Here is a 22,340-nt window from a genome sequence, read left to right on the forward strand (position 1 = left end):
TTTTCACAATGCTTTGCACACACATACAAAAACTCAAAAAGTTTTTTTAGGCATTCACAAATGTTCGATATGTGCCCCTTTAGTGATTCGGCAGACATCAAGCCGATAATCAAGTTCCTGCCACACTCGGCGCAGCATGTCCCCATCAATGAGTTCGAAAGCATCGTTGATGCGAGCTCGCAGTTCTGGCACGTTTCTTGGTAGAGGAGGTTTAAACACTGAATCTTTCACATAACACCATAGAAAGAAATCGCATGGGGTTAAGTCGGGAGAGCGTGGAGGCCATGACATGAATTGCTGATCATGATCTCCACCACGACCGATCCATCGGTTTTCCAATCTCCTGTTTAAGAAATGCCGAACATCATGATGGAAGTGCGGTGGAGCACCATCCTGTTGAAAGATGAAGTCGGCGCTGTCGGTCTCCAGGTGTGGCATGAGCCAATTTTCCAGCATGTCCAGATACACGTGTCCTGTAACGTTTTTTTCGCAGAAGAAAAAGGGGCCGTAAACTTTAAACCGTGAGATTGCACAAAACACGTTAACTTTTGGTGAATTGCGAATTTGCTGCACGAATGCGTGAAGATTCTCTACCGCCTAGATTCGCACATTGTGTCTGTTCACTTCACCATTAAGAAAAAATGTTGCTTCATCACTGAAAACAAGTTTCGCACTGAACGCATCCTCTTCCATGAGCTGTTGCAACCGCGCCGAAAATTCAAAGCGTTTGACTTTGTCATCGGGTGTCAGGGCTTGTAGCGATTGTAAACGGTAAAGCTTCTGCTTTAGCCTTTTCCGTAATATTTTCCAAACCGTCGGCTGTGGTACGTTTAGCTCCCTGCTTGCTTTATTCATCGACTTCCGCGGGCTACGCGTGAAACTTGCCCGCACGCGTTCAACCGTTTCTTCGCTCACTGCAGGCCGACCCGTTGATTTCTCCTTACAGAGGCATCCAGAAGCTTTAAACTGCTCATACCATCGCCGAATGGAGTTAGTAGTTGGTGGATCTTTGTTGAACTTCGTCCTGAAGTGTCGTCGCACTGTTATGACTGACTGATGTGAGTGCATTTCAAGCACGACATACGCTTTCTCGGCTCCTGTCGCCATTTGTCTCACTGCGCTCTCGAGCGCTCTGGCGGCAGAAATCTGAAGTGCGGCTTCAGCCGAACAAAACTTTATGAGTTTTTCTACGTATCTGTAGTGTGTCGTGACCATATGTCAATGAATGGAGCTACAGTGAATTTATGAAATCGCTTCAGTCATTTGTAATAGCCCTGTATTTACTATTGACAGCGGTAAATGTGAGGAGCTCACCGGAGCTCGCAGCTAAATGTGGAAACTCATCGAGGACGAGGTTAGTTCTACGACAGCCCTTGGGCCAACAACTAAGTTGTGAAACGAGTGTGCAGACACGTACTTACGACGAACCCCTCTTTTGAGGGATAAACTCTTGATTAACCAGTGGGTACCAAGTGCGCTCTTGCATCGGACTCCTCAGTCATGCATGAAACCGCTTGAGTGGTTTTACTTGATCATTCACTACTTCTGCTACACGTGAACGTCTTCCCATATGGTACTAATCTTCTCATCCTTACAGACATACTGTAGTCGTTTTCTACAACATGTTTCATGTTTCGCTTACTCTAGCCTTTGTCTGCTCTTATGATTTTTCCCTCCACTTCCTCCCCATTTAAGTTAACTATATCTGGGTGCAGTGCCAGATGTACCACAACACGTCCTCCTATGGAGTATTTTCCTGTGTAGACTTTCAAGCCCTTCTACATTCAGTTAATAATTATATGTGAACTTGATAATGTGGTTCTCTTCTAACACATTTTAAAGTTTTCGTTTTCTTCTTCTCGAGAATCCCACAGTCAGCTTTGCACTTTGGCGTATCGTTTGTCTGGGGTCAATTAATAAGTCGGGTCCTCCAGCACCATACAAACACACCTTGAGGATTTCAATAAAGTAATACGATGAGTTTCATGGTGATAGTTGATTCCAGGTCTATGGCCCAGAAGTTCACTTTTGCTGTCAGTTTTTATAGCTAGGGGCAAGGTAAATACTGAGAAATAAAAAAAGTTAACAAATTACAGTATATTGATAAAAGTCGCATGTCACCGTCATTTGGAATGTTCACACTCCTTTTCCAAACAAAATTTGGCTTCATTTCGGAAAAATAAAATCACAGGAGGTTTACGTGACGTATCATAACATTAAGACGCTCCCAAGTGGGTTTTGGTGTCTACACAAAATGTATTTCAATACATCACCCTCCTCAGCAATTTAAGGGATGTGATATCGCAGGATGGCTCATGAATACGTATGTAGTAACAGAATTACACTGGCTCAAGGCTAGCTCTTTCTTCCTTAAGATTAGAGATAATTTACATTCATTTTTCTGTGCCATATAAAATCTGTTTCAGTGTACATTAATGAGATAGTCCACTATTATATCTTGAAACCCGCATGGCAGCTTACCAAAATAGAATAAGTAAAATTTCGGCAAAATTTAGAAGAAGTGTCTCACATTAAAGATATTTTGATGTTGATTGCAAAACAACTCGTAGAATTTGCGAGCCTGCAATATTTTAAAAATTATGGAGCATTTAACATTCTGGTTTATGGTTTAGTAACACTAATTTGTTGATGAGTTTAGATTATTGATGTACGTGTAAATCATGATCTTTTGCCCTACTGCATCTGAAGAAAAATTTTACTTTTCAAAGCAGTCATTTAACTGAACACGAATAATATCCAACATCTTCCTTTGTTACTGTGCGGTGGAATTCTGTATTTAGCCAAAGGAGTTGGCTCTCCCACGAAACCTCTCATCCTACTATAGTGTTTAGCTGCTACCATATTTCCTGAATTATTCGTGATACCATAATAGCGATAATATATTAAAGAGGGTTCACATTCGAGAAATGGCTATCTTACAGTAATCCTATAACCCAATTTTGTAACGATTTTGTCGTATTGTCAGAATCAGCAACCCATCAACAATAATATATTTTAATCAATGTGCCTTACCTTGTTTTTTTAAAAAATTGTAATATAAAAAATTTCGTTAGGTTTAGCACTCCCACACGAACCCATACACCAATCTCACGCTGATGAGGACTCCATAAGTGTCACTTCAGTTTTGACTAAAAGCAAAGTTCCCACTTTGTACCTGCCTCGGGCATGGATGTGTGTTTTGTCCTTAGGTTACTTAGGTTTAAGTAGTTCTAAGTTCTAGGGGACTGATGACCTCAGAAGTTAAGTCCCATAGTGCTAAGAGCCATTTTAAACACATTTTGTAACAAAGTTTCTTTATATCAGTATCAACTTAGTCTGCGAAATATTTTGTCTCTATATTTTGTCTCTTTAGTTCGTTCTGTTCCTATGCTATCCCTAATTTTGATATCTGCTACGTCACTATTCCCCTTTCTACTACTCTTCATCGCAGTATCCTCAGCATAGTTTACGCGTTATTGGTATTCTGCTCATACCATTTAACAGATCATCCATCTAAGTTTCCTTCATTTGCAATCTGAAGAACTTAGCAATGGTATTGTCCAATTAGGGCTTGTCATTATCATGGGTTCTGAGTTAATCTGTAATCCATTTTACTCTACGTGTCTTACTAAAAGATGTTAAACTGCACCGCAAAGGTGTCTAAAAAAGATAATCCGAACGAAAATTGTATTTTCGACTGTAACATGCAATGTGTTAGCAGACAATGAATATATATCCTACCAACAAAAATAGAAACGTCAATCACCTTTTCGAATGTTCACCATGACACTGTTGAGCTAGAACCCATATAATTCAATACTTCAGTACCATATTAGCAAATAAAAATGACTTGAGTCGGTAGACTATGCAGGGATCCACTTTATTCCTAATTTATTTAAGCATCGTCAGCAGACAATGCTCCAAGTTCAACACAGTGCACGGTAAACGATAAAAAGCACACAGATTCTCTGATGGTCGTTACTGTAAAAGAACTAACAGACCACGCAAATCTTTAAAGTCCATAACAGTAACATATACTCAAAAATATTGTGAGTATCGGGAGTGCTGGCTTGAAGTCTTACCGATTTTACAGCTGATATCACACAACCGTAATTTCGACGACCCTGCTCTGAGAACTGCCGAAACTCGGATGCTGATACAAGGTTTTGCGCCCGCTGTTTATACCTTAATAGACCATTTTAGTTACCGATATTCCTTATATTTTGTTAAATACACTGTTACGTAGGTATGTCATGACTCCTTATGGCTATTTCGAATCTATAAACGGCGCACGGATTTCAGCTGATAATTTGATTGTGATGTTTGGTTATTTTCCGCTGTTTATGAATCTGTAAATAATTGGAATTTCATCATTACACAGCTGCGTCAAATGTGCCTTTAAAATTAATATTGGAAAACCAAGTAGCGCATCTGCAGTATGGAAAGTGATCTCCCATTAGCATTGGTGTTACCAAATTATCAGAATTTTGGTATTATTGTATTTTCCAGTTTTGGACTATGGGTATATTAAGCAGTGTAGTAAAAACCGTCTTATTATTATTAAGAAGAATTACGTTAGACAATATGACAGCTGCGAAAAGTGTGTATTGTTGGAATCTGGCACATACTGCAGTCCATTCCTGCGTTACGGTTAAATATGATTAGTTTCGAATTATTTTAGGTAGCTTCTTCTAATTTCGCTCAGTACAGGCGAAATATTATTCTGCCGGGTAATGTGAATAAATTAAGACACTCCTTTCTCAGAAATGTTTAACATGATACATTGATTATTGATATGTAACGTAACATTTGGTAGTTATCGATTTTGTGAGTACTTTACCATTCATCTAAATTTAATAGAATATGTATAAATCTCCATTTATGGAAAGACACAAAATATCCATTTATTTTGACCGAAGTGCTCTTTAAATGAAGGATTGATCTCTAAGGTAAAATTTGCTAATCCTTCAAATATTACTACCTGTGAGACAAACTGAAGAGTACGGTATCTCTTCTTTTACAACTGTCGCTCTCTTCCAACTGTCATGAGTTTCGCCAGCAGGGTACATGAGTTCATCAAGTGGATCTGGCTGAGCTACACCTGCTGGCGTACGACGTCGCTTGACGCTATCGGCCATTTCACATGCACACAAATAAACAGAGTATTCTGAGTGTAATGTCGTAAGATACTCTTAAACACAGAACCTTAGCTTTAGAACAATTAAATGTTCATGAAAATGGCTTATGGATTCTATAACATTAGTGATACAGATCAGGATACAAAACAAACTGGACAACAATCCCAGTTATTAATGTGATTCCACTGCAACCAATAACTTCCCGTTGCTTTTCACACTCTCCATATCCACCTGTCGATAGTCATAAGAAAACCATTTTTAGTTCATAGTCCGGCCTGCAGTCAAGCGAAAAAAGTGAGTCACTCGGGTAACATGTGAGTATCTTATTCCGTGTTAAGACCCTTCACGGAAAGTGAAAGGAGGTGGTAACTGTGAGAGGAGCTGCCAAAGGTGACTGTTCTTGGTGGAGCCTGGCTTTCTCTGCAACCCTTCCAACGCTCGTGTTGCACAGAGTAGCCGCTTGCGGACAGTCAGGGGCCGCAGATAGGCGAGGGCTGGCCGGATAATGGCGACATTGGCTATACAGCGGCAGCAGCTAGCCTCGCTGCGTAATGGAAGCGCCGGGCAGAACAAGGCGCCTAATGAGCTCCCTCCTAATTAACAGGACGGCCGCTGCGTGGGTGTGGGCCCCACTGTGTGGGCGCGCGCCGCCGCTGCGGTCAATTGTCTCAAGTACACCTGGGCCACCTGTGAACACGTGTCCGCAGCGAATTGCGACCGCTGTTTGCACATTACCTCAGGATACATGTAGTCCTGCGGCAAGCGCACACAGCCGTTTGCAGGTAGCCATGGTAATTTATGGCGTGCCTGTCCGCGTAGATCATCACAACGGCCATTGCAACCTATCAATAGTTTTCCTCCATCCGTAGCGAATTCTTATTCGGTTATCTACTGCAAGTCACGTAATAATGAAACTAACGTCAAGGGCTGACTTGCTACGTAATATAGGAAACGCGAGCAAGATATTGCGAGGTCAGACGGAATTTGTTTTCTTATTCACATTATCTTTAGCCTTCTCACAGATAGCCGAAGGATATCTTGCAGACCTCTTCAGGCTTGGCTAGCGCGGAAGTTCACACAGTTGAAAGGAGATTGATATCTTAAATTGAGAGTTGTCGTCAGAAGTAGAAATAACTTTAGGAATGCCCCAGGTAAGAGTGTTGGGGCGCTTGATGTTCAGGTCGTGTATTAATGACCTGGCAAACAATATTGCTAGAAACCTCAGGCTTTTGCAACATGATGTAGATCTATTGGAATATATGAAAACAGCTGCACACATATTCAGTCAGTTCTTTATAGAATTTGTAAGTGGTTCAAGGGTTGACAAGTTACACTTCTCACTACTGAGACTTACCATTTCAGCTCTCTCAATGTACAGACCGCCAATAGCTGAACATAGATCAAGCACGAAAACAAGAAGCTTAACTGAACTGTGAAAAAAGAAGCAAAATAGAAGTGCCGAATGGTCGAAGCTCAGGATGTGCAACATGAACATTGGTAGAACCCTGGGGTTGTGATTGTGGTTGTGTGGTCACGATGCTGGACTGCAAAGCGGGAGATCCGTATTCAAACCTCCCTCGTGCTCCCTTTTTTTTCTTTCTTTTAACAAAATTATAAACCGTCTGTCTGATGACTGACTTATCTGTTGTCTTCCTTTACTCTTGGCAATTGTCATACCATACGTTGGTTACAGAGCACGAGTCATGTGAAAAGAATATTTACTGTCGCAAGTAAACGTGACGATTAATGCTGCAAATAGGCTGTTTAGGTTTTTATATTGGAAACGCCACGTAGCGCTCTGTATGAAAATCACTGGCTGTGCTGTGTGCAGTCGGTGGCTGGGTGGCATTGTTGTAATATTCACTATTGTAGTGTTGGGCAGTTGGCTGTTAACGGCGCGTAGCGTTGCGCAGTTGGAGGTGAGCTGCCAGCAGTGGTGGATGTGGGGAGAGAGCTGATGATCTGGACGTGTGTCCATCAGAGAAAGTAAATTTGTAAGACTGGATGTCATGAACTGCTATATATATTATGACTTTTGAACACTATTAAGGTAAATACATTGTTTGTTCTCTATCAAAATCTTTCAATTGCTAACTATGCCTATCAGTAGTTAGTGCCTTCTGTAGTTTGAATCTTTTATTTAGCTGGCAGTAGTGGCGCTCGCTGTATTGCAGTAGTTCGAGTAACGAAGATTTTTGTGAGGTAAGTGATTTGTGAAAGGTATAGGTTAATGTTAGTCAGGGCCATTCTCTTGTAGAGATTATTGAAAGTCAGAAATTCGTTGCACTAAAAATATTGTGTGTCAGTTTAGTGTTGATCAGAATAGGTAAAGAGCGAAATGTCTGAGTACGTTCAGTTCTGCTCAGCTGTTTGAAAATCAATAACGTAAGGGGTTTACCAGCACAGTAATATATAAACATTTCTAAGGGGATGTTTCAATGAAAGCAGGCGAGATGTCGCATAGATCTGTCACAGAAATGAAAACAACAAATAGACAGGTGGGAACCATGTTATAACGAAGGAATTCAAGAGCCAAAACTTCCAAAACGGAACACGAAAGTCATAACATGTGGCACTTGTATAGAACAAATAGAATGGAGGTATGTGTGAAGGTCACTCCCTTACACCTCACAGTTTCAAGTGGAGGTTATACCACGACACATATACAAATTTCAATATAGCGAACATGTAGGATATATATGCCGTTTCTGGACCAAAGAGCATATTCTTTTTAAAATTCTCACATTTAAAACCAGGATTTTAGTCCCGTTGTTTCCCCATTTAAAAATTTATCTGTTTCTGCAAAAAAAATACATTTAATGAAAGAAATAAAATTTATCCAATTAACATTTAATATTGAAAAAACTAAATAAAAAAAATACCAAAATTATTCAAACAACATGAACTGATTTATCTTTATTTTGTGTTTTTACGTCAATAAATAAAGTTTAAAGCAATATTTTTTGTAACTTATCTACATCTTCTGAACACATTTCATTATAAAGATCCAGAAAAGTAATTTTATATTTATCGCCAAAAAGTAATAAAACTTTACACCACATTTAGTTATTTCATCTTTTGAAATAATGTAAGATTTGTTTTTTTATAGTTCTGTCAATTTAGTGAACACTTCTGCACAACTACACTCCTGGAAATGGAAAAAAGAACACATTGACACCGGTGTGTCAGACCCACCATACTTGCTCCGGACACTGCGAGAGGGCTGTACAAGCAATGATCACACGCACGGCACAGCGGAAACACCAGGAACCGCGGTGTTGGCCGTCGAATGGCGCTAGCTGCGCAGCATTTGTGCACCGCCGCCGTCAGTGTCAGCCAGTTTGCCGTGGCATACGGAGCTCCATCGCAAACACTGGTAGCATGCCGCGACAGCGTGGACGTGAACCGTATGTGCAGTTGACGGACATTGAGCGAGGGCGTATAGTGGGCATGCGGGAGGCCAGGTGGACGTACCGCCGAATTGCTCAATACGTGGGGCGTGATGTCTCCACAGTACATCGATGTTGTCGCCAGTGGTCGGCGGAAGGTGCACGTGCCCGTCGACCTGGGACCGGACCGCAGCGACGCACGGATGCACGCCAAGACCGTAGGATCCTACGCAGTGCCGTAGGGGACCGCACCGCCACTTCCCAGCAAATTAGGGACACTGTTGCTCCTGGGGTATCGGCGAGGACCATTCGCAACCGTCTCCATGAAGCTGGGCTACGGTCCCGCACACCGTTAGGCCGTCTTCCGCTCACGCCCCAACATCGTGCAGCCCGCCTCCAGTGGTGTCGCGACAGGCGTGAATGGAGGGACGAATGGAGACGTGTCGTCTTCAGCGATTAGAGTCGCTTCTGCCTTGGTGCCAATGATGGTCGTATGCGTGTTTGGCGCCGTGCAGGTGAGCGCCACAATCAGGACTGCATACGACCGAGGCACACAGGGCCAACACCCGGCATCATGGTGTGGGGAGCGATCACCTACACTGGCCGTACACAACTGGTGATCGTCGAGGGGACACTGAATAGTGCACGGTACATCCAAACCGTCATCGAACCCATCGTTCTACCATTCCTAGACCGGCAAGGGAACTTGCTGTTCCAACAGGACAATGCACGTCCGCATGTATCCCGTGCCACCCAACGTGCTCTAGAAGGTGTAAGTCAACTACCCTGACCAGCAAGATCTCCGGATCTGTCCCCCATTGAGCATGTTTGGGACTGGATGAAGCGTCGTCTCACGCGGTCTGCACGTCCAGCACGAACGCTGGTCCAACTGAGGCGCCAGGTGGAAATGGCATGGCAAGCCATTCCACAGGACTACATCCAGCATCTCTACGATCGTCTCCATGGGAGAATAGCAGCCTGCATTGCTGCGAAAGGTGGATATACACTGTACTAGTGCCGACATTGTGCATGCTCTGTTGCCTGTGTCTATGTGCCTGTGGTTCTGTCAGTGTGATCATGTGATGTATCTGACCCCAGGAATGTGTCAATAAAGTTTCCCCTTCCTGGGACAGTGAATTCACGGTGTTCTTATTTCAATTTCCAGGAGTGTATATTAGTGTGTTTAAAAATCTATTATTAATGGCAGATATTCTAAATTAACTCCAAATAAACTTGCTATATATTTACGAATACAATAATATCCAAAAATATAACCAGGACGAATTAAATTTCCGTCTTCGGCAGATTAAATACGGTACATATTTTATAGTAAATAACTAAATAAAAACAGAAACCATTCCTTTTCTTTAATTTACTTTTTCATGTAAGCAAAAGCACACGTTTCCAAGGTGCTATTTCCTTATAAACAATTAGTTTTTCCTTCTATTGTAATTGAAATTATTAATAGTTTATTCCTTATTGTAAATTAAAATTACTGTGTTAAAAACTGTAGTTATAAATAGATAAAGATAAAAATGCTAGAATTTTAGATCTACTTTACAAAAATAAAATGTGTTACAAAGATACAATAGAAAAATTAAATACTTTATTAGACCAAGAATACCAAGTGGAATGTTTGGATTTAATTTTACTTAAAAACGGTTGTGTAAAAATTACAGTTTACGATAAAGAAAAAGATTTTTTAATTAAAAGATTGGAAGAAAAGTAATAAAAATAAATATATAATTTAAAGCAATTAATATATATTATTTAGAAGAGAACAATTCGAGTTCTAACGAAGAAAGCGAAACAGATAACGATAAATACTGTAATTACGAATTTCCTGTTTAATTTTTTACGCTAATCGAAAATTTCTCGTAATTTATAATTTAATCAATCATCATTGAACAGAAAAAAAATTTGTTAATATTTTGTTCCGAAATTTTAATCTAGCTACTTAGTAAATATGATCAATTTAATGACCAGCATACAGTGGTTTGTAGTCAGTAGCATTTCTGAAATGAACTGACCGATCCATAGTCCAGCCCTGAACCTAGTGGGACACCTTTTGGATGACTCAGATCATCGACTTCGCTCTAGATTCTTGTGTTCAACATCACTACCGTCTCGCTTTCAGTCTCCTGGGAAAGAATTCCTCCACAAACATTCAGAAATGGTGTTGAAAGTGTCCCCAGCAGAGTTAAAGCTATCAGAATGGCAACAAGTGGACACACCCCTTATTAATGTCCACTAATAAATTGATCAGATTGTTAATAATCAGAACAGCAAGCGTTCCAGCACACTTCCCTGGGGCATTAATCAAGGTATTTCCACTTTGTTGATTAAGCTCAGTCTAAGACACAATCCCACTTCCTGCCTTTATAATTTTTGATCTGAATTTAGATTAGTTGTTCTGAACTACTTCACGTCGCACACTTTAATTCTTAGTACACAGTGAGTACGCAAAAATGGGTAGTGCAGTAGTCTCTTCTGCCAAGTATAATGTGATTGCTGAGCAGCTGCACCCAATTTCATGCAATAAACATAACGTAAATGTCATGCATTTCCTTTTTGAAGACAATGCTAGAGCATACACTGCAGGAGCTACAGCAACACACAGCCCAGACATGCCACCCGTTGACTTTCATTTCTTTGCACACATGAACCGCTGGCCATAACAGCATTTCGACACAGAAAACGAACTGCAGTCCATCGTAGGAAATTAGAGGAAAGCACAGGTGGCTGCCTTCTATGTAACTAGTATTGGAAAGTCGGCACAACTCTACGACAAAAGTCTTAGTCTGAATGGAGACCATGTGAGAAATAGCTGGAAGGTGTAGCTAAATGATGCAAATAAATCATTTGTGATATCTGCAGTGGTTTGCACTTCGTAACTAATCTGGGCTGAAATAAATAGCCCTCATACTATTGACATACTATACATTTGTTTATTATGAAGTACACATTCTTGCACTTCTGACACGGCAAACTCTCCTTCACACACCCCAAAGATTTACTGGTACGATGTTCACAGATCAAGCATTAAAACAAGAAGTGTACTGAAATGTGAAAAAAGAAGCAAAATACAAACAGTGAACGGTTCAAACTCAAGCTGTGCAACATCGAGCGAACTGTATGAGCCACGGCATTGTAGTTATGTAGTCATGGTATCGGACTGCAAGGCGGGAGATCCGTGTTCGCATCTCCTTCGTGCCCCAGTTTTTCTCATTAAATTATGAAATGTCCATCTGGTCAATTGTGTCTGTTCTAGTAGTATCTTTAATGTAGCTTCTGCATATTTCTTTTAAATTCTCAGCTTGAAAACCAAGATTTTAGTTTTGTTGTTTCCATTATTTAAAAATTTATCCATATCCAAAATCGAAATTTTAATTTAATTATTCAATTAAAATGTAATATTCAAAGAACTAAATTTAAAAATACAAAACTTCAAAAACTTACTCAAATTCAATATCATGAACTGATTTTTGTTTACTTTGCTTTTTATGCCGATAAATAAAATTTAATACATTAATTTTCTGTAATTAATCATCTCCTGAAAAGATTTTAAAATAACAATATGGAAGAGTAATTTTATTTTCGTCAACTAAAAGTAATAAAACTTTTTCACCATATTTAGTTATCATAATTTCAGAGTCTAAAATAATATATATATTTTTTTAGTTCTGTTGATCAGTGAACACTTCTGTCCAACCGTTACTATAACCGTTAAATTCACTTACTAGATTTTCAACACTACCATTCATGTTCATTATGTTTTGCTTTTATTTACATAGAAAAAATTATATTTTAAAAACTTGAAATGAGGAAATATAAAAATAAAAATCTGTAGGCGACTAGAAGATGTACAATAAGGGTTCAAATTAATTATTTCTAATCTTACTATCGAAAATTATCATAGAAAAGATAGATATATTTTTAAATTCGTAAAATATACTAGATTTTATTGTTCTAATTATTGGTTAGAAGACGAAATTCAAATAAAAAATAAATCTATGTTATAAGATTAAAGTTAAATGAGATAAAATTAAAACAATACCAAATAAGAATAAACGAAGCCGTGTGTTTGTTGTTTAATTTAAGTTTTAAGTTTGTTATTTGATTTTTTATGTTTCTGTTTTAATTGTTTCAGATATCTCTGAAATAACTATTTTATTTTGTTTAAATAATCTAACGTTAATGGCCGTTATTCTAAATTAATTTGAGCTAAATTTGCTGTATATTTACGAATATAAGAATTTCCAAAGATATAACAAGGTCGAATTACATTTTTATCTTCAGCAGAAGAAATATGGTAAACATCCTAAATAACTAACACAAACCATTCCTTCAATATTATTTCCTTTGTTATGTAAACAAAAACTCCTTTATCCCAAGGTTCAATTTCTTTAGGAATAATTAGTGTTTCCATTTACTGTAATTAAAATTATTATGTTAAAAAACGCTGCTTACCTGCTTTACAATACCATGATTTTATCACGCTTATACGTAGTGTGCGAACTGTACATCCATGTTAAGCAGTACACAATGTACACAATGCTATAAAATGTGTTTATATCCTTCTGCATTGTGCGGTTTCGTAGGCACAGTAAGAGGGCGCGCCATAACTACCAAAAACACCACCATACCGAAAACCAACTCCTCTACGCTACAGAGGACACACGTCACGTTCTCTAGGCTGTCGCCCAACCCAAATCCTTCCACCGGATTGCCACATAGTGTAGCGTGATACAACATCCACTCCTTTCCAGTCATTCACTATCCAGTGGCTGACAACACAATACTCCCGCCTGCTTTTATACTGACTGATTCGCCTCTCGTGACATCTAGTAGTCAATTCCATATAACTTTGTGGTGTCCGGATACTTTTAAACGGGTAGTGCATGTTAATCACCTGTCAGACAATATTAATGTTAACTACAAAATATTAATAGTAACTACAGTGTTTTGGAAGATGACATATTTATCTGTAACGAAGGGCTAATTGAAAAACTCTGTACAAATACTCAATCATATCTTTATAAGTTAATGGAAAAAATAACGATAGTAAAAATGAACTCTTCACAAAACAAACTGTAGTATCTAAGTCTACAATATCAGTAAGTCGCAATAAGAGTTAGTCGCTTTATATATAAAATTCTGGACGTGTCAATTTGTGAAGATATTAAATGGAATGGTTGAATACACCCAACCGTAGGTAAGGTAGGCGTCAGACATAGATTCCTTGGTAGGAAACTAGGTTAAACCCATCATTCTACAAGAACTATTGCTCATATCACACTCGGTTACCTTAGAATATTAGCGAACTCTCTGGGGTCGGTATCAAGTAGGACTTACTTGAGATGCTGATTGCATACAAAGAAAGGGCGTACAACAGCCCCAACAGAGCCTTAGGGACCAAGAAAATGGGAAGAGGCTGTTTACGGCACTCACATTCGTTCCACACAATACAGGAACAGTTACGAAACTTAATAGCCTATATATTAAAAAAGAAAGTATCACCTGCCTTCAAGTTCTTTGCCGAATATGACTGTCCATAGCTGAGGATAAAGGATATAATGCGCTGTGGATAAGGAATAGATTTGAACAAACAGAATAAAGGGAGATGCATTCAGTACACACTCATATGACTTCGGTCCCACAGTCTTTGAGTCTGAATAACTTGTAATTAGTCTGACACATAGGTGATGAAACGGGAAATACTCCACTATGCAGTCGATTTTCTTTCGGGTCTACGATCTTCCTGAGGCTGGTACGAAAGTGAAACTGGACGTGGAGTAAAGTTCACATTGATGTAATGGTTTTAGTATCAATGATAGGACTGAGCTGACCCGTGAGTGAACACATGCATTTCACCATTTACTAATAACCATATAAAATCTCAGTTTAAAAAATTTCATTAAAAACGGTTCCACTTTTGAATCAGTCACCTGGATAGCGCAGACAACAAGAATTTATTGACAAGATAATGCTTCTTCAACAAAAACTACATGCAATAGGCAGTAGCGACTAATTTAAACTCACAGTGATTGCTCAAGCTTAAAGAGCAAAACAGTAAAAATAGAAGTCGTCAAATGAGATAATGAAATTACACTATTAAAAAAAAGAAAGGTAGTCATAACTCCACTGTACAGCATATTTAATAGTCAATAATAATTGAAAGTATGCTGTAAAGCTGGTGCAATAATTGTTGCAGTTCTGTTCGTGCAGTACTTCAAATTGCCTCTTTTGTGTGACGTCTAGTGATGCCACAATTGGGATTACGAATGACTACTAAGAAACTATCGTAATAGCTTCTCTTAAAACGCCTGTACTTTCACAATACCAAGCCCCCGATTTTATATTTTTAGAAATAGTGCAAATCTCTTATTTTTTATTATTTCTACCCGTTTCTGATATTACTGGTTCGTTTATTATTATTATTATTATTATTATTGTTATTACTATGATTAACGTCGTTGCTACTATTATTAATTTTTTATGGTTTTAGTTGGAATGCAGTTTTAACACAAATAACAATGGTTAGTACATACCTATGGACACTGTCAAACTGACTTTCCGCTGCCATGGAATGAGAGCACAATATTAATCTGCATACTTTATGAAATAACAAGGTAATGTGACTACATTATGTAATGAAGAAAAATTACTGTCCATATGACTTATTTGTGTGACGGCACATTCATAACGTTACATAAATACGTAATGCACTTCGGAGCTAGACCAAGGAATTAAGAAATACACTATGTGACCAAAAGTATCCGTACACCTGACTGAACATGACTTACAAGTTCGTGGCGCCCTCCATCGGTGATGCTGGAATGCAATATTTAGTTGGCCCACCCTTAGCCTTGATTAGAGCTTCCACTCTCGCAGGCATACGTTCAATCAGGTGCTGGAAGGTTTCCTGCGGTATGGCAGCCCATTCTTCGCGAAGTGCTTCACTGAGGAGAGGTATCGATGTCGGTCGGTGAGGCCTGGCACGAAGTCGGCGTTCCAAAACATCCGAAAGGTGCTCTATAAGATTCAGGTCAGGAGTCTGTGTAGGTCACTCCATTACAGGGATGTTATTGTCGTGTAACCACTCCCTCGACGGCCGTGCATTATCAACAGGTGCTCGATATTGTTGAATGATGCAAACGCCATCCCCGAATTGCTCTTCAACAGTTGGAAGTAAGAAGGTAGTCAAAACATCAATGTAGGCTTGTGTTGTGATAGTGCCACTTCGTGAAAAACACGATCATACCATAACACGACCGCCTCCGACTTTTACTGTTGGCACTACTCACGCTGGCACATGATTTCACTGGGCATTCGCCATACCCGCACCCTGACATCAGATCGCCACATTGTGTACCGTGATGCGTCACTCCATACAACATTTTTCCCACTGTTCAATCGTCCAGTGTTTATGTTCCTTACACCAAGTGAGGCGTCATTTGGCATTCAACTGCGTGATGTGTGGCTTATGAGATACCGCTCGACCATGAAATCCAAGTTTTCTCACCTCCCGCCTAACTGTCATAGTTCCTGCAGTGGATCCTGATGCAGTTCGGAACTCTCGTGTGATGGTCTGGATAGATGTGTGCCTGTTACACATTACGACCCTACTCATCTGTTGGCTGTTTCTGTCAGTCAACAGACGAGGTCGGCCTGTACACTTTTGTGCTTTGTGTGTCCCTTCACGTTTCCACTTCACTATTACATCGGAAACAGAAGACCAAGGGATGTTTAGGAGTGTGGAAATCTCACTCACATACGATTGACACAAATGACACCCAATCACCCGACCACGTTCCAAGTCTGTGAGTTCCGTGAAGCGCCCAATTCTGCTCTCTTATCACGTCTAATGACTACTGAGGTCGCTGATATGGAGTACCTGGCAGTAGATGCCAGCACATTGCACCTAATATGAAAAATGTGTGTTTCTGAGTGTGTCCGGATACTTTTGATCACATAGTGAATGATATTTTATATTACTGTCATCCGACAGATCACTCACGGTATAATTAAACGGCCTGGATCAAATAAAACAGTAGTGAAACAGTAATAATCGGTAACCATGCTTTTATATTCATGCATAAATGACTCTATGGGACCCAAACTTTCTGCATTTTATGCCATTATTTTAGACTAATAAAAACATCTTTTGGTTAGGACCTGTAGCATCCAAACGAGAGCGCATGTACTTTCGAGTGGCTCATTAACTGAGATTTTCAGTTGGTATCATTGTTCCACACAGACTGCTACTGTGCCCATCCTGTTTTCAGCACCGAAACGAAATATTGCCATTGGGACGGGATTATAGGACATGTGTTGAGATATCTAGGAATGACTTCCATGTTACTACAGTCAGCGGAGGAGGTGGAAAAGTATAGGTAGTGTGCAATGCGCTGGTGATTTTGCTGGACATAAATTTCAAGTAATGATGTATTGATAGGAACCGCGCGACTGCTACAGTCGCAGGTTCGAATCCTGCCTCGGGCATGGATGTGTGTGCTGTCCTTACGTTAGTTAGATTTAAGTAGTTCTAATTTCTAGGGGACTGATGACCTCAGATGATAAGTTGCATAATGCTCAGAGCCATTTGAACCATTTTTTAAAATTTATTGATGAACAGGCAAAAAGCTTATTGTAGATCGTGATAGGAGCAATTACAAAATAGTTGTGATAACACAGTTTAGAAACCTCCTGCATTTCATCAATTACCCAATATAAAAAAGAATTCTTACTGCTTGTAAGCCACTAAAATCATTCAGAAGTTAGTTCTCGATTTCCTTTAAAACCAATTTGTAACACATAACTCTAAAACCATTCATATAAACATATATCAGAGGGCGTCACATATGCGAAAACTTTCAAATAGCCTTAGCATCTCTAACTCACTAAACCTTCATATGGTTAAAGTGGGGACCTGGCACCAATAGCTCAACAGTGTTTATTTAATCCACCATCTGTCACACGATCTCGGCGCTGGTGAATATCTAAAAACTGAAAATTGTGGGAACCTCCATAAACTTAACCTTGAATCACGAATGAGATCCCTTTACACCACATAAGAACTGACAGCTACAGTATACATAATCAGTAAAAGCTAAACTTAATACTAAATTTACAGAAGGGACGAACGAGGAAAAAACTTAGCATCCAAAACAAAGATCTCACAACAGAGACAAACACACTAACACACGTAATTTAACAAACAAGAAGCTAATATTAGGAGGCAAGTCAATCCAATCCATGACAACAACAATGGAAGAAGCAACTAGAAAGGGAAGCAGACTAAAAAGCCTCTAAAATGGTTCAATGGCTCTGAGCACTATACGACTTAACATCTGAGGGAATCAGTCCCCTAGAACTTAGAACTAATTGAACCAAACTAACCTAAGGACATCACACACATCCATGCCCGAGGCAGGATTGTAACCTGCGACCGTAGCAGTCACGCGGTTCCGGAATGAAGCGCCTAGTACCTCTTGGTCACAACGGCCGGCAAATAGCCTCTGCCAGGATAGAATGCATGGTTAACCACAATGACCAGACAATAAATTCACTGTGGTGTTGACTGACGTGGCGGCTATATATCCTCTTGCAATTACAACTGAGCACCATGCTAAGATGGTCACTTTCACAGCCATCCTCGTCAGTAGGTGACAGACATAGCATCCACCTTTGCGCCGTCCTGTGTGCGCGCCAGGAGGATGTAGCAGTTGGGCAGCCCTGGACTCATGCTTGCAGCACTTTATCGTCCGCCCGGGCGTCGTATTTTCTACACGGCAGCAAGAAAATAGCAGGCAGACAGCCAGTACGTATTGGCTGCTACTCCACAATCCCCATCCAAGTGCCATACTCCGCACACGGCGGTAAGAAGTGAAACGAAGACAACCCGCACTGTATGTCTACAGCTCAGCACCGTCCTCGTCATGCAGCGGCTGCTCCTCTGTGACAGCAGGACGCAGACTGGCTGCCCCACAACGCACTCAAGTCGACAGTCTGTCCAGTTCTTCGTCCCCAGGAAGACTCGACGAGACTCCACACTGGCCATCAGTCCTTCAGGGCAAGCCTCTCAGACATCAATAGGCAGAGACATTCAAGGAACGGTTCAGCACCAAAGAGTTTAGCGAGGAAAGACATCTGTGTAACAATCTTACTAGAGAAACGAACATGTCGCTGGTACAGCTGTTGCGAAATCGAAGGGTTGTTATCTTTTCGGATAGATGGCGCTCGGTGGGAGTTTGGATCACCGTGAGGCTTAGCGTGATAGTCCATGCAGCTGCTAAAATGGGCTGTCCCGGATGGCGCAGTGGTTACCGCACCTGTTTAGTAAGCAGGAGATCCTGAGTTCCGAATCACAGTCCGTTACAGATTTTCGCTCGCCGCCGCTCATTCAGCTTAATGTCCCGCTGCAGCTGGTAGCAGTCATCCCCCTTCAGTTTACATATAATGTTATCTTTTCGTTGAAAGAACGATTAGAAGCAAAATATAGTGCCGGTAAACCAAAGTCTATAGAAAATAGTGAATAGAAGATTTTGGGTGTAGTAGTTACATTATTGTGAAATAATAAACACAAGAAAATGCCAGTTTCATACAGAAACTACGTTTTATTTTCAATCGAGGACACAATTGAAAGCAACCACTATATAACAATTCCGAAACCAAAGAAAGAATGCTAGCATGTCACACTACTCAGAGATTGAATTTTCTCAGCCGGCCGCGGTGGCCATGCGGTTCTAGGCGCTCCAGTCCGGAGCCGCGCTGCTGCTACGATCGCAGGTTCGAATCCTGCCTCGGGCATGGGTGTGTGTGATATCCTTAGGTTGGTTAGGTTTAATTAGTTCTAAGTTCTAGGGGACTGATGACCACAGTAGTTGAGTCCCATAGTGCTCAGAGCCATTTGAACCGTTTTTTGAATTTTCTTATTTTGAGAGCACTGAAGGGCGATTTGTTTTAATTGTAAAAAAGCCATTCAACAGCCGAGATTGCATAAAATATTCCTCTATTTAAGACAATCTGTTATCTGCAGGTCTTAAAATGTTCTGATTTTTATCCACTTGTCTTCTTGTGCGAGAGGTTCAGCGTAAAATGAACATGTTTTACAACAAAAGGATTTTAAGACCTAAAAATGACAGCAAAGTCTGCTGAAACCGGTTGTCTTAAATAAAGAAATATTTTATGCCATCTTGGCTGTTGAATGGTTCTTTACTACATAGAAATTTTTTTCACGGCCCATTAATTCCATAATTAGCAACTCTTTTCGACTTTCAGCTGTGTCCTTACGCAGTGTCAAGTTTCAACCAAACCGACCACTTCTCCAGCAGGCCACAAGCAGCAGCATACTGCAGATGCTTTCCTGCTTTCCTCCGGATGTATCTACGAGGCCTGATATAAAGTAAACAATACTTGTAAATATCTCTATTTAGCAAATACATTCAGTTATCGATACTCGACTTCCAATTAGCACGCATTTGTCTCTACGTGCCTCTATGTCTGCGAGAGAGTGAGCTTCCAAAGTGGAAGAGACACTGGATGCGTATTAGAATTGACAGTGGTGAAATTCCTGGTCCGGTCACCCAGACTAAAGTGTTCTGTCATTTTGCTACATCACTTGACATAAATGCTGGTAAAAGGAGACGGCCGAATTCCTTCTTCAATGTGTGTTCGTGCGACGTCTCTAATGACCTCCTTGTTGACGGTGCACCAGTCGTTCTCAGTATGTTATATTATCTGCTTCCTTGTCTGCATTTGTTCTTCACGTGGTTTTTCGTGAGCGTGCACTCTTCCACGCATTAGGTGGACCGCTGAGGCACATCAGTGGTAAGCAGCTTATCCATTTCGTCTGAAATTATACCTGTTAATGAACCATCAAATAGCGTAATGCCACAGTTGGAGGTTGGAAAACAGCCATGCACTAAGGGTCAACTGTGGACAGTTATATGGTGAAGCAAGCAGTCTCTCATCCTTTGTATGAATGATTTAAATGGATATATTTTTTATTTAAAAGTTATGTTCACTCCGTCTGCCCTTTCCCCACCCCCAAAGATTGATCAGGGCTGTCTGTGATCATGTTGACACTCTTCAACCATTCACTTTTATAAAACAATATATTAGCGCCCGCTGCTTTACTCCCGTAGACTGTATGGTCTGCATTTTTTTTTCTTTAATAGAATTTTTATGCTATTCGCAAACTGCAACATCATCTAAACTTTTTCACAGTCATTAAGGCCACAAAAGCACGGTCTTTTCCGAATGTACTTCTGACCAAAAGGCGATTAGGATAGAGCTGGAGGTCTTCGCTAAGCCTGCCTTTCAACTTCTTGTGGTGGTATTTCCATAAACCGTTCATCCCCTAATACATTTTTCCTTAGAAATCAAATACCAGTTTTCATAGATGCAGCTTTAAAAAAATAGTGCTGTAGTAGTGCTATAAAATGACTTATTTTCGATATAAACTTTCACCTACTTTTTCGCTTGTAGTAGTGGATTTCTAAAGATGCTGAAGCATATATTTTTTTATTTCCGGCCGAGAAACCAAATAACGATTTTCGTAGGTCTCGCTTCAACACTGCCTTAATAGTGACATATTTTCATTAGACAGAAATTGGAAAGTTGTGGTAAGGATTATGGGACCAAACTGCTGAGGTCATCGGTCCCTGCCGCCCGTTGCGACCGAGCGGTTCTAGGCGCTTCAGTCTGGAAACACGCGACCGCTACTGTCACAAGTTCGAATCCTGCCTCGGGCGTGGATGTGTGTGATGTCCTTAGGTTAGTTAGGTATAAGTAGTTCTAAGTTCTATGGGGCTGATGACCTCAGATGTTAAGTACCATGGTGCTCAGAGTCATTTGAACCACTTTGAATCACCGGTCCCTAGGCTTAGGCACTACTTAATCTAACTTAAACTAACTTAGGCTAAGGACAACACACATACCCATGCCTAAGGGAGGACTCGAACCTCCGACGGTGGGAGCGGCACGAACCGTGACAAGCCGAGACTGCACGGCTACCCCGCTCGGTTTTCATTCGACCTTTCATCCTCTACTTCACACCCTTAGGGATGGAATTTCGAACAATTCCATACCAAATGATACCTATAGCGTACGATCGACATCCTAGACAAATATCTAGTTTCTAGTAATGGCGCTTTTGGCTAGTCGATGATGAGTCAATGTATCAGACACGTCCTATTTCACCGGCTTAGGAATTGGCTTCCCAAAAACGTTGAAATACTTATTTCTATTATTTCTAACCGGGAAGTTAAATAACAATTTTCATAGATATAGCTTTAAAATGCTTTATTTATTATTTTCTAAAGAATTTCATCCACTCTTTCACCCTCATTGGGGTTAAATTTACAAAAATGATGAAACATGTATTTCTTCATTACTGACAGAGAAACCAAAACTAAAATCACACTCCTAGCTTCAAAATTACCTTCATAGTGACATATTTTCATAAAGATTTCAGCCCCTGTTTCACCGTCTGAGCGGCGGCATTTCGAAAAATCCCTTCCGAAACGACGAGTATAACATAAGATCAAAACCTACACCAAATTTCAATTTCCTATCCTTAGCGGTTTGGACTGGGCGATGAACAGTTAGTCAGTCAGGACATATACTTTCATATATAGAAAGATTAGTGGTCCATCCCAGCTACACGTCGTAAGTACCTAAGACCGAACGACTTCTCTAGCACAGCGGTAATTTTGTTTATCGCCCACAGCACAGAGTTACGTGAAACATTCAGAGAACGTTGCTAGGTTATCAGACAGCAAGACTTTCATGTAACCTGAATTATTTA

Source organism: Schistocerca piceifrons, chromosome 8 (assembly GCF_021461385.2).
Source record: "Schistocerca piceifrons isolate TAMUIC-IGC-003096 chromosome 8, iqSchPice1.1, whole genome shotgun sequence".
Taxonomy (NCBI): domain Eukaryota; kingdom Metazoa; phylum Arthropoda; class Insecta; order Orthoptera; family Acrididae; genus Schistocerca; species Schistocerca piceifrons.